This window comes from Callithrix jacchus, chromosome 8 (genome assembly GCF_049354715.1).
Source record: "Callithrix jacchus isolate 240 chromosome 8, calJac240_pri, whole genome shotgun sequence".
Classification (NCBI taxonomy): Eukaryota; Metazoa; Chordata; class Mammalia; order Primates; family Cebidae; genus Callithrix; species Callithrix jacchus.
Window position 1 is genome coordinate 134,213,880 of NC_133509.1, and position 13,635 is coordinate 134,227,514.

At 50.2% G+C, this 13,635-nt stretch overlaps 1 long non-coding RNA gene across 1 annotated transcript; it reads right to left on the minus strand.

Moving 5' to 3' along the window:
- Window positions 1-598: 598 nt before the first annotated feature.
- LOC118145134 (uncharacterized) lies at window positions 599-8,190 on the minus strand. Its single transcript, XR_004730306.3, has 3 exons — window positions 7,623-8,190; window positions 7,291-7,480; window positions 599-7,093 (listed from the first exon to the last, which is right to left on the minus strand). It is a non-coding gene; the product is annotated as an uncharacterized LOC118145134 (long non-coding RNA).
- Window positions 8,191-13,635: the final 5,445 nt, after the last annotated feature.

The following is a 13,635-nucleotide window of genomic DNA, read 5'->3' on the forward strand; positions in this document are numbered from 1 at the left end:
CCTCTGTGAGTTGCCAGATTTAGCAAATAAAAATAAAAGAACTTCAGGATCAATCTGAATTCAGGTAAATGATGAGCAAGGCACGAGTGGATATCCCATGTGATCACTGCATACATTCCACGCGCCTGCCCCACTCGTGGCTTCATCCTGTTTTCCACCATTCTGTTTCCTTCCGATTCCCTCACTTCCTTCAGATTCAGAGGGATAGACGAAACTAGGAATGAGACCAGCCTTCCTGCCCTGCCCTACCGTCTGCATGAGTCTCCCTCCACTGGTCCTACTGTGTATGCCAGGCCCCTGAGCCACCTCCCACCCTTTGCAGAGCCCTCTTTTCCCTCCCTCTCTCCTCTCCCCTCTCTTTCCTCTCCCCTCTCCCCCTTCTCCGTTTGCCCCTCTCCCCTCTCCTCCCTCTCTCTTCTCCCTTCTCCCCTCTCCTCCCTCTCCCCTCTCCTCCCTCTCTCTTCTCCCTTCTCCCCTCTCCTCCCTCTCTCCTCTCCCCTTTCCTCCCTCTCTCCTCTCCCTTCTCCCCTCTCCTCCCTCTCCCCTCTCCCCTCTCCTTCCTCTGTCTTCTCCCCTCTCCCCTCTCCTTCCTCTGTCCTCTCCCCTCTCCCCTCTCCTCTGCCTGGACCAAAATGCCTTATCCCCTTGGTTCTCAGCTCTTGAATGAGACCACGTTGCTGGAGCACGCTCTATCCATGCCCATCCCACGATGCTTGTGGCCCTGGTTTCCTAAAAAGTATCCTGAGCCACTCCGGGTTATCCCTCCCATGGCATCTGTGTGGCCTCCAAGGTTCCTGAGGGCCAGACGTCTTGGGCCATGGACGTGAGGAGCCTTCAGTGGATGTGCTGGTTTTGTGCCTACCCATTGGGCAAGAGGCTTCTCTTAGGAGACCTACAAACCTCGAACCCCAGCAGACGTGCTTGAGGGCCTGTGATAGATGGTCACAAGGCGCAGGTGTTCTGGACCGAGAGGTGGGACCCCATCTGCTACACAAGGTGACTGTGTGACCTTGAGCAATCTGCCTCACTTTCGGGCCTGTTTCCTCATCGCCAGGGCCCTGCTTGTCCATCTAACATTTCATCCTCCACCCAAAGCCCAGTGACTCTGCTTATGGATAAAGCAGATGATCTGGCCGGTGTCAACATTAGCAGCATGGAGAGGCTCAGCTCATAGCCATTCTGCCCCAGAATAAATATTCATCCATTTGCTCAACAAACAGCAAAGATTTGCCCAAGGATGGAGCTGAGAAAAAAATCATCCACACCCTTGAGCTGCTGATAAAGACTGACTTTCAGGGATGCCAGTTGAGCAGGGATAATGCTGGGAGAGTGATTTGGTCTTCCAAGATTAGACATCGAGCAGGTCTCTCTGGCCAAGGCCAAAAGGAGCCAGTTGAACTTGACATTGGCTGGAGTTCAAGTGTTGCCATTTTATTTGTGCTGTGTTTTGAGGGGCCATCAGAGAATGAGGACTAGAGGAAGGGAGAGGTGGAGATGGGCTCGCCTGACCAGCCTCTGTCTCCTGCCTGTGCTGGGCGGGACAGAGGGGACCTTGCTGGATATGAGAGAGTGGACACACGGTCCACTCCTCCCCCTGCTGAGGCTCAGCCTCATCTCGGCACCATGCTTACCCCAAGATGACAGTTTGTGACCACGTTATCGACAAGAGCAGTTTATAAGTTGTTCATGCCCTTCACAACAGCAGTGAAATTCATCCAAGTCCCAGGCTTCAAATCTAACAAATCACCTAAGCCTGAAACTCAGTACACGAGGAAACTGAGGCTCCGAGAGGAAGGGAAAGTGACTTTCCAGGATCGCACAGGAAGGCAGAACCCTGCTCTAGCCACTGAACCTACTGAAGAAATCCATGTGGTCCCATCATGGGACCCCTGCCCCATAAAACCACCAATACACCAGCTTCAACAGAATGCGAAATGGAGCGGCCGGTGCAGGGAGAGGGGAACAGCAACCCCAGTGTCTCCGCATGTGCCCAGCTTTGGGCCACGGGGAAAGCTTTACCTCTGCAGGATGCTGACTCTGCACACCAGTAACTATTAATTGTATGGCTGTGGAAAACCAGACATCAGTTTCAAAGGGACTCCCCCTCCAGTTTCGAGACAAGGACAGGTGGATGATGGAAAGATTCTATGCTGAGAACAAACACACATCAAGCCGGTTTTGGCAGCATCTGGAATCCAAGCTGCACATGAGGCCGGCTCAGCCCCTCCAGGCTCTAACAGCCTCTCCCCAGGTCTCCATGCTTGATGAAGGGACAGCCCAAGTAGACAGAGGAGATGAATTCCAAGAATTTGATCTTTCAACACCCAAGGCACTGGAGCCTGAGGGCAAGAAATGCTTTCCTGTGTCTTTAAGCAGTGTCCATGCTCCTCAGAGCCCAGCAGAATGGCCCCAGGTCTTCTTCTGATCTCTTCTCATTCACTCCTCTGCCAGCAAAAAGGCAGGGAGCACCTACTGTGTGCCAGGCCACTGCGGCCCAGAACGCTCCTGTGCTTGGGACCCTGCACCCCCTCTTTCAGGGCACACACTGCCCCGTCTTGCACCTGCCTCTGCCTCGTCTCATTCTCCCCCCTGGACCATGAGTGTTCATGGGCAAAGACTCAGTAGAGTCCTTGGAGCTGACCAGGTTAAGATGAGGTCGCTGACACAATGGATCACGCCTGTGATCCCAGCATTTTGGGAGGCCGAGGTGGGTGGATCAAGAGGTCAGGAGTTGGAGACCACCCTGGCCAACATGGTGAAACTCCTCAGCTACTAAAAATACAAAAATTAGCTGAGCATGTTGGTGGGCACCTGTAATCCCAGCTACTTGGGAGGCCGAGGCAGGAGAATTGCTTGAACCCAGGAGGCAGAGCTTGCAGTGAGCCGAGATCACACCATTGCACTCCAGCCTGGGCGACAGAGCAAGACTCCATCTCAAAACAAAAACAAAAAAGGAAGAAAAGAAAAAAAAAAGATGAAGTCATGAGGTGGGTCCTGAATGGACACTGTGTCCTTATGAAAGGGGAAGTCTGGACACAGACAGCCTCCTGGGAGAGCACCACACGATGATAAAAGGCAGAAATTAAGCCAAGTGATGTCACAGATCACCAGAAGCCTGGAGACAGGCCTGGGACAGAGCAGGACAGCGCCAGCCTGCTGCACCCTACGTCTCAGAGCCCCAGCCTTCAGAACTGCAGGACAATGACCATCTGTTGTTACACTGCCCAGTGTTCACTACTGTGTGATGGCAGCTGATGTGGTCTGGCTGTGTCCCCACCCAAACCTCATCTTGAATAGTACTTCCCATAATCCCCATATTTCATGGAGGGACCCAGTGGGAGGTAAGTGAATCAATCGGGGATTTTCCCCATGCTGTTCTCATGATAGCGATTGCATTCTCGCAAGATCTGATGCTTTTATAAAGGGCTTTTTTCCCTTTGCTTGGGATTTTTCCTGCCGCCCCGTCAAGAAGGTGCCTTGCTTTCCCTTCCCCTTCCGCCATGATTGTAAGTTTCCTGAGGCCTTCACTGTGAGTCAATGAAACCTCTTTCCTTGGCCAGGTGCAGTGGCTCACAGCTGTAATCCTAGCACTTTGGTAGGCCAAGGCTGGCAGATCACCTGAGGTCAGGAGTTCAAGATCAACCTGGCCAACATGACTAAACCCCATCTCTACTTAAAAAAAAAAAAATTAGCTGGGCATGGTGGTCGGTGCCTGTAATCCCAGCTACTTGGGAGGCTGAAGCAGGAGAATTGCTTGAACCCAGGAGGCAGAGGTTGTAGTGAGCTGAGATGAAGCCACTGCACTCCAGCCTGGGTGACAAAACGAGACTCCGACTCAAAAAAAAAAGAAAAAAACCACCTCTTTCCTTTATAAATTACCCAGTCTCAGGTATTTCTTCATAGCAGCGTGAGCATGCACTAATACAGCAGCCTTAGCAAGTGGATACAGATTTGGGTGGAAATTTGGTGGGAATGAGTGCTGGCTGAACGTGCACAATGAGATATCTTGCCTTTGAGGTAGGCAGCTTCGGACTCAGGTGCTGCTGATAACCACAGGTGCTGAGCATTTCTGACGCAGCAGACATCCTCTCAGGCTTCCAGATCTGCTCACCTGCCCCTGCTGGGCAGGCATGAGCACCGCCCTCTACTTAGATGCAAGAAGAGGGTTTGCAGCTGGGTGGCTGGCTGGGGCTGGCTGTGGGGCATGAGCCCAGGTGGCCTAAATTCAGAGCCCACATTCCTAAATGACAAGTTCTCCTACTTTGTCAGCAGGTGTGTGCTGGCCCCAGCTCTGCCTTTCACTGTCTGTAATATTTAAACACACCTCTCTGAGACTCGGTTTTCCCATCTACAAAATGGAGCTTCCTGGAAGAAGTGATAAGGAAAGAGGGTGTGCCCAGGACTGAGCCTGCCCTCAGGGGGACAAATAGGACAAGGACATGTGAACTGATGGTTCTCAGACAAGGTCAACTGTGCTGAGGGCCATCTGAGCCACACAGAGGGGCCAGTGGGGAAGATGTGCCACCGGCACAGGTGCCGTCACACTGTCACCCCTGGCAGGGGAGAGCTGGGATGTGGACACTGTCACCACACCCTGCATCTGAAATCCAGCGGCTGACTTTGCAAGCCCAAGGGAAAGGGTCTTTCACCCATCGCCATGCTCAGGAGAAGCCGGGACTTGAGCTGTGCCCTGGACCTTGGCATGCTGGGCGCTGCAGGTCCCCAGCCCCCCATGGACTTCGCAGGGAAGAGTGAGGGCCTCTCCAGCTGGTCACCTCTGGTCCCACTCACATGGTCGAAGACAGCGTGGGAGGGTAGGAGTGTTCATGGGGAACAAGCTTGCATAAAGGCCTACCCTTAGCCTGCCTACCCGCCCAGTTCCCCGGCTCCCCACACACACTGAGCATCGCACCGGCTCCTCACCCAGCATATTCTCATGGCCTTGGTCCCCACTGAACAGGAGCCACTTGGAGAGAGCGGGCTCCCCTTTTCACCTTTCGCCTGGCTGTGCTTCTCCCTGTCCTGAGCAATCCGCCCCTCCACTGCTGTGGGGTGTCCTTCCCGTGCACCTCAGGGCACGCACCCCAGCCTGGAAAGGACAGGGGCCCTCAGGAGCGAGGCCAGGAGACCCAAGGCGTTCGAGGCTCTCCACTCTGGGCCCGCCTGGCCTCCCAGCTTCCTCCTCCTCCACTGCTGACAGGGACCTTCCATCACACCACGAACAGCCCCCATGTGCACCTAGCTCCCCCCACGCCTTTGCACACAGTTTCTTCTGCCAGAAATGCTCTTCCCACTCTTCCCCGCCCACGGAAGTCCAGCTTTTGGCTCAAGAGTCTTCAGCATACCCCTCTGCTGTGAGGGCTCCCCGAGGGCCCAGGGCCCAGCCTCTGTCTCACCTTCCTGCTCCAGACTCTACTCTGGACGTGGAAGTCAAATGAGTTCCCTAAAATATGCCAAAGAGCTTGCATTTGTCCTGTGGGAAAACCAGTCGAGGCTCCCATCTGCGGGAAGCCCCGTCTGCACACCTGGCCTCGCCTCCGGTGCCTGCCAGCCACCCCCTCACACCCTCTACTTGTTCTCCTCCTGTGGGGCCAGACACATCCGGGTTTACATTTCTGTTCCCCTATGACCTTGGACATGTCACACATACCCACTGAACTGAGCCTTTCTTTTCTTTCTTTCTTTCTTTTTTTTTTTGAAACAGGCTCACTCTGCCGTCCAGGCTGCAATGCAGTGGCGCGATCAGGGCTCACTGGAGATGGGCTCACTCTGCCGTCCAGGCTGCAGTGCAGTGACGCGATCAGGGCTCACTGGAGACAGGCTCACTCTGCCGTCCAGGCTGCAGTGCAGTGGTGCAATCAGGGCTCATTGGAGACGGGCTCACTCTGCCGTCCAGGCTGCAGTGCAGTGGTGCAATCAGGGCTCATTGGAGACGGGCTCACTCTGCCATCCAGGCTGCAGTGCAGTGGCACGATCAGGGCTCACTGGAGACGGGCTCACTCTGCCGTCCAGGCTGCAGTGCAGTGGCACGATCAGGGCTCACTGGAGATGGGCTCACTCTGCCGTCCAGGCTGCAATGCAGTGGCACGATCAGGGCTCACTGGAGATGGGCTCACTCTGCCGTCCAGGCTGCAGTGCAGTGGCACGATCAGGGCTCACTGGAGATGGGCTCACTCTGCCGTCCAGGCTGCAGTGCAGTGGCACGATCAGGGCTCACTGGAGATGGGCTCACTCTGCCGTCCAGGCTGCAATGCAGTGGCACGATCAGGGCTCACTGGAGACAGGGGCTCACTCTGCCGTCCAGGCTGCAGTGCAGTGGCGCGATCAGGGCTCACTGCACCCTGACTTCCCAGGTTCCAGCAATCTTCTCACCTCAGCCTCTTGAGTGCTGGGGCCATGGGAACACGACACCATGCCTGGCTAATATTTTGGATTTTTTATAGAGACAGGATTTCCCAGTGAATTGGGACTCCCTTTTTTGTGTGTGAGACAGAGTCTCGCCCTGTCTCCCAGGCTGGAGTGCAGTGGCATGATCTCAGCTCACTGCAACCTCCACCTCCCAAATTCAAGCAATTCTCCTGCCTCAGCCTCCTGTGTAGCTGGGATTACAGATGCACGCCAGCAAGTCTGGCTAATTTTTGTGTTTTTAGTAGAGACAGGGTTTCACCATGTTGGTCAGGGTGGACTAGAACTCCTGACCTTGTGATCCATCTGCCTCAGCCTCCCAAAGTGCTGGGATTACAGGCATGAGCCACTGCGCCTGGCCATGAATTGGGACTTTCTAAGGTTCCTTGCAGCTGAGGTTCTCATGCTGGAAGAGATGCCAAGTTGGGAACATGTGTTCATGGGGTCCCAGGCCCCTTTGAAAAGGAGTCTCCCCCAGGCAGCCCCCCAAGAGTGTCTGCAAAGGGCTCCTGTGCGACCCTGCAGTTTGATCTACATAAACCACTAACCTTTGGAGTCTTGGAGAGGATTAAAATAGGAAGCCATCTCCGCCTCCCACACGGGGTAGACAGTTTTCACAGTTCACACAGCACTTTGGCTCAGAGATCCGGGGCTGCCGTTCCAGCATTTTCAGACATGACGATCAATACTTTAAACATGGATTAAAAAGGAAAGGTGAATAGTGATGACAGCAGGATGTCTGGTTACCACGACCTTCACCTGCCTGCCAGCATATCTCCTTTTGCTTCTGAATAGACCCAGAGTGGGACCTGCACACGCACGCACACACACGCACACACATGCACACACCTGCCGCACAGACATACATGCGTAGACATTACTCACCGGCGAGTTTTCTGTGAGGCCGGCAGATCCTGTGCTCCAGGGCTCCTCACCTGCAGGGCCCCTTCTAAGGTCTGGGAGGAACAGAGGGTGGTGGACATAGAGGAACGGCCAAAGTCAAGGCTGGGAAGTTAGGAGAAGTCAAATCCAAGAGGAGACCCATGAGCCAGGGCGAGCCTTCCCATGGCAACACCTGCCAGGAGAAGGGAGGATTCAGGTGGCTCCATATTTGGGCACAGAGCTGGTCCCCAGAGAGACCCTTAAGGTCACCCATCCCCAACATTCTGCAGATGAGGAAGTCCAGGCCCAGCGAAGCAGCGGGCCACTGTCCTTACCTCTGCCACCTATGTCCAGGCGGCCTCTTCTTCAAGCTCCCAGCAGGTGGTGATAAGGACATGAAGGCTTGGCCTCTGGTTCACGCAGAACCCTGAGCTCCAGGAAGTGGTGTTAGTTCACTGGATAGATATTGATTGAGCTCCTCTGTGCCAGAACCCTAGCTAGGCCCTTGGGGGTCGCAAGATGTAATCTCTGTCCCTGGGGAGCTCCAGGTCTGGGGGAGGCTGCCCCAGTGGTGCTGAGCCAACAGCAGGGCAGGAGGCCATTCAGGAAGGGGATGCCAGAGGTGAGGGGCGAGAGCTTCCAGGATCCACAAGTGGCTTGGCAAGGCTAGAGCACGGGGGGCGGGGGAGCCAGCCGCGCAGCACTCACTGAGCTTGCCTGAGAGTCGGGGTGGGCTCCTGGCATCAGAGCCGCCTCTCCTGGAGCTGCTGGCTCCGAGAACCCAGACGAGGAACCTTCCCTCAGTTCCTATCTAACAGTTTGCTTTCTGGGCAACCTTTCCCATCTCCGAGTTACATGCTCGGAGGAGACTTCAGAGTGTCGCGCTGACATTTCAACTTCTCCAAGCTGCTTGTCACCTTCGTGTTTTATTTCTACACAGCATGTAAGAGGGCGGTATCTGGCCAGCGTGGAGCCCAGTGAACGGGCCTGGCCTTTTCCTATGGAACATTTGAAAGGTTCTTGGCAGGATCCTGAATACCTATCAGAGGGGGCTGCCGAGCCCACTGGAAAAGCTCCAGGGAGAGGGAAGAGAGTTCCAGAAACCAAGGAGATGCTCTGAGCCTCCAAAACACCCGCTGGTGCGTTCCACCGACCGGGGTTATGAAAAGGCAGGCTTTTAAACCTGCGACCTGCCATCAGAAGCTGTGTGACTAGGGGAAAGCAACAGGACCTAGAGCCAGAGGGCCTGCGTACCAGCTGCAGCTCCCAGCTCTCTCCTTCTGGCTGTGGAGGCTGGTCTGCTTGCTGACCGTGTCTGAGCTCGAATCTTGCTCTCTACATAAGTGGGATAATAATAAATAGCTCATGGAATCCCTGGCCTTTGTAAAATGTCCGTGCTTTTTAAAATTAAAAAACACCATCTGTACAGGAGGGATTATTGCTGTCACTAGTCACAGATATGGTGAAAGGAAGATCCTGAATCCCTGAGTCACCAGCTGGAGGAGAACTGCCCGCTACACTCAACGGTTCCCTCAGGACCAACGCAGGAAAGCCACTCTGCCGTCTTCATTAAGTCACTGCATTTGGGGAGCATCTTTTAAGCAAAGCTCAGCCTTCCCAGCACTCAAACACGTTCCTTTGATATTTACCGCCCTAGGGCAGTGCTGCAGCCCCGAGAGCACCATTGTGTGGGTGATGCAAATGACAACGGCAAGTTGGATGTGTGGCACACAGGTGGCCAGTAACTTCTGGAGGAAGATTCGGGAGGAGTTCATCTGCAGAGGGAGAAGGATGGGGGTTCCTGGGAGGATCACATGGGGTCGAGGGAGAGTTTTTAGAAAGTTCTTACGTTTATTACAATATTAGTGGGAAGCCTAGCGTGGCAGCTCTCACCTGTAATCCCAGTACTTTGAGAGGCAGAGACAAGAGGACTGCTTGAGACCTGGAGTTTGTGATCAGCCTGGGCAACATAGTGAAACCCTGTCTCTACAAAGAATAAAAATTTAACAATTAGCTGGGCCTTGTGGTGGGTGCCCGGGGAGGCTGTGATGGGAGGATCTCCTGAGCCCAGGAGGTCGAAGCTGCAGTGAGCTGTGACTGTGCCACTGCACTCCAACCTGGGCAACAGAGTGAAACTCCGTCTCAATAAATAAATAAAAATACATATGAGTAGGAAGGAGCCAGATGTTGAGGGGAGGAGAAGATGAACATGTAGGAGGGGAGGCCTTCATTAAATATAAGGTCCCTGGGAAGAGCGGGAGACAGGGCTTAGTGTGTAGATGGAAGGATTGATCGTTTGTAGGAGAGTGGGCCCCTCTCAAATCATTGCTGTGAATATTTAATAATATAAACCATGTCAAGTACTTAGCACAGCAGCCAGCACTTAGGAAAAACTACCCTATGTTAAATGATATCATCTGAGACTGGGAATGACTGTTCGTTTTGATCAAATGCCTTTAGGCCTCTATTGAGATAATCATACATGTTTTTTCTTATGTAATTTATTGATGTGATTTCTTATCCTAGTAGATTTTCTTTAACATTAAACCACTCTTCCATTCCTGGAACAAAGTCTACTGGACTCTGATGAACAATTAACGTGCTATTGAATTTGACTGGCAAGTATGTTATTTAGAAATTTTACATCTATGTTCACAGGTGAGATGGGTCCATCATTTTATTCAAGGGTTGGCATTGGTAGATTTTGGGGGATGAGCTAATTTTAACTTTGCAAGATTATTTGGGTTATTGATCTTTTCTATGCCTTGGAAGAGTTATTTATATTTATATTTATATTTATATATACATATATACGCACACAGCTACATATAGATATATACGCTCTGTTCATTGAATATTCTAAATAACTTATTTTAAACTACCTGAGAGTCAAAGGAGAGGGAAAACAAGTACCTTCTTTTGAAAATATTTTCATGAAAATTTTCAGTTACAGAATATGGAAGTTTTTTGTATCTTCGCAAGTTTTTGTTGTTGTCGATGTTGTTTTCTGTTTTGTTTTGTTTTGTTTTGAGACAGCGTCTGACTCTGTTGCCCAGGCTGGAGTGCAGTGACATAATCTTGGCCCACTGCAACCTCGGCCTCCTGGGTCCAAGTGATTCTCCTGCCTCAGCCTCCCGAGTAGCTAGGACTACAGACACCCAGCACCACGCCTAGCTAATTTTTGTATTTTTAGTAGAGATGGGATTTCGCCATGTTGGGCAGGCTGGTATCAAACTTCTGACCCTAGGTGATCCACCTTCCTTGGCCTCCCAAAGTGCTGGGATTATAAGCAAGAGCACTGCACCCTGCCATCTCAAGATTTTTGATAATTTAGAGTGTTCCAGAGAATTGTCTGCTTTCACTGATATTTTCGTGTTTTTTTTTTTTTTTTTTTTTGAGACGGAGTTTCGCTCTTGTTACCCAGGCTGGAGTGCAATGGCGCAATCTCGGCTCACCGCAACCTCCGCCTCCTGGGTTCAGGCAATTCTCCTGCCTCAGCCTCCCGAGTAGCTGGGATTACAGGCACGCGCCACCACGCCCAGCTAATTTTTTGTATTTTTAGTAGAGACAGGGTTTCACCATGTTGACGAGGATGGTCTCGATCTCTTGACCTCGTGATCCACCCGCCTCGGCCTCCCAAAGTGCTGGGATTACAGGCGTGAGCCACCGCGCCCGGCCTCACTGATATTTTCAAAGTATTAGCGCAATTATTACATACATGCTATCCTTTGCGTAAATCAACTCTCAACTCTGCAATTATATTTCTTTAGTTGTGTTATTTATACTTTGTAACTTTTTATTTAACTAGAGTTACCAGCTTATTGAAATTCCTTCATTTTTCAAATTAGCTCACATTTATCCATCAACTCTGTTTTCTGCTACACTGAGTTTGGCTTTATCTTTTTAAATTTTATTGGGATTGCTTTTCCCTCCTTCTCTAATTTATTGAGTTGAATGTTTAAATACGCATTTTAGCTTTCTTTTCGGTAAATAATGCATTAAATACTATGGATCTGGCTTGAGGAACTTCTGTATTCTTATAGGGTGTGGTGTTTTCATTTTCATTACTTTCAAATATTCTGTAGACTGTACTTTGTTCCTCTGTGTTTCAATAAGAGGCTTTTTAAAAATTACAGTTACTTATGGTTTAATTTCGTTTTGATCACAAAATGCGATGTGTGTAATGTATGTTTTTTAGAACACAATAGGAGGTTTCCTCGGTTCTGGTCAGTGTCCCTTGGATGCCTGAAGATGTCACAATGAGGTGTTTTATTGACTTCCGTGTGCAAACGAAGACACGTTGTTGATAATACTTTGTTAAAATCCCCATTACCTTATTTTTTTCTCAGTTGATTTTTCTTTGCTTAAAAATGATGTGTCCAAGCTCTCCCTACAATGAATTTCTGTCACTTACTCCAAATATTTCTAGTGGTTTTGCCTTACAAAGCTTGAGGTTATGATTATACCCACATGGTAGATTAAACTTCTGTGTCATTTACATGACCTTTTTGCCTTGTGGTTGGAATCTACTTAATCTGTTAGTAACATTGAATATCTTGGGGTTTTTTATTTAAATTTGGATTAGTATGACATATATTTTCCTTGTGTGGAAGCAGGGTGCATGCATGCATGGGCGTGTGTGTGTGTGTGCCTGAATGTGTGTGTGCACACGTGTGTGCATATTGTTTTTAGATATATATGCCTGAGCCCATGGCTGCCACAGGGACGGGAACATGAGGACTGCAATGAAGTCTTTGTACTTCATATGCTGTTCCCTCTACCCAGAATGTTGTTAACTTCCATGACGATCTTCTCACCATCACCTCCTCTCATCACCTACTCTCTATCTCCAGAGAGTATTACTGCATCTCAGTTCGGTGTTATTTCTATACTTGATCAAAGATCACCTCCTCCAAGAAGTCCTCCGACTTGCTCCTTCCTCTGAACCCAGCACTTTCTCTATCCTTCTCTGAAAAGGTGAAGGATATCCTTCTCTATCCTACAAGCTACTTTGTAGGATAATGATTTTTATAGATTTTTTTTCTATGATCAATATGTTTTCCAAATTAAAAGTTACTGTGTGGGATCTGTCCAGAACAAGTGTGTTTTGGGAGGGGAAAAAACCAACTTGATGAGCTTGGAATTTCTCTGGAAAGTCTTAGATATTTGGTTGCCAGATGATTCTTCCTTTACTAAGAGAAAGCAAAACAAAACAGAGCGGGGCAGCCCAGCTGAACTGTTTCCTACCTGGGCAAGCACCACCTCCCGAGCCTCAAATGTACCACCTGTGGAACCGGGATCACAACGTCGTCATCGGAAGTACTTGGTAGACAAAGGAGAGGCAGGGGTTAATGTGGTCACAATGAATAAGAATGGGCTTTGAAAGTCACAAGCTCTGTTAGCACTAGATAATAAATCCCTTGTAAGTAGGTTCCATGAGTGTATCCTCTTTATGTACCCTCAGGCCCTGATGTCCCTGTCATGGGACTTGGAAGACCCCTCTATCTAGCCTAGCATTTCTGTTGCAACATATAACTCTTTTTCCCTCTTATGGAAAACAGATGGATTACCAGATTGTCACTATTGTCTCTTGCTCTTAAGCAAGGTACACAACGATCTATGCATCCCCTACAGAAGACAGGCTCCATGGCTGCCACAGGGACGGAAACATATGAGGTCTGCAAATACCCTCAGACTTCCTCGCTGTTTAGAAATCAAGCTTGCCTGCCTGGTGTATCAGTTAGGATCATGTTCAACCACATGTGACTAAAACCCCAAAATAACAGTGACTCAAACACAAGAAAAACTTATTTTTTTTCACATTAAAGAGATTCAGAAGTATGAAATGCAGGCCTGATACGAGAGACACATGCCCTTCAGGAACCTGGTCTCTTTCTAGCTTGCTGCTCCACCATCACCAAGGAGTGACCCTCATGATCTAAGATGGCTGCTAGAGTTCCAGCCATCACATCTACATTCCAGGTAGCAGGAGAGAGGAAGGATTGAAGAAGGGCAAGCTCTTCCTTTTCAGAGATAACTTCCTGGAAGTCCCACAGGACACTTCTGCTTACTCTTCCTTGGACAGAAGTTATTTACTTAGCTACAAGGAAAGCTAGGAGATGTATTCCTTCTTTGGACAGCTAAAGTGAGAGCTAAATCAAGGTGCTGAGATGGCCATCTAAGATCAGCTGGCAGAAGATTCCAGGGACTTCCTAGGAGAAAAAGCATCATAGAACAAGAGATCTTGCCAGGTTAATCTTGACAGGTTTCTTGAGGCTGGGTTTGTTTCTGGAATAGTCTGATTCAGCCACCCTGGCACAAAAGAGGATAATCTAAAAAGCTGTAACA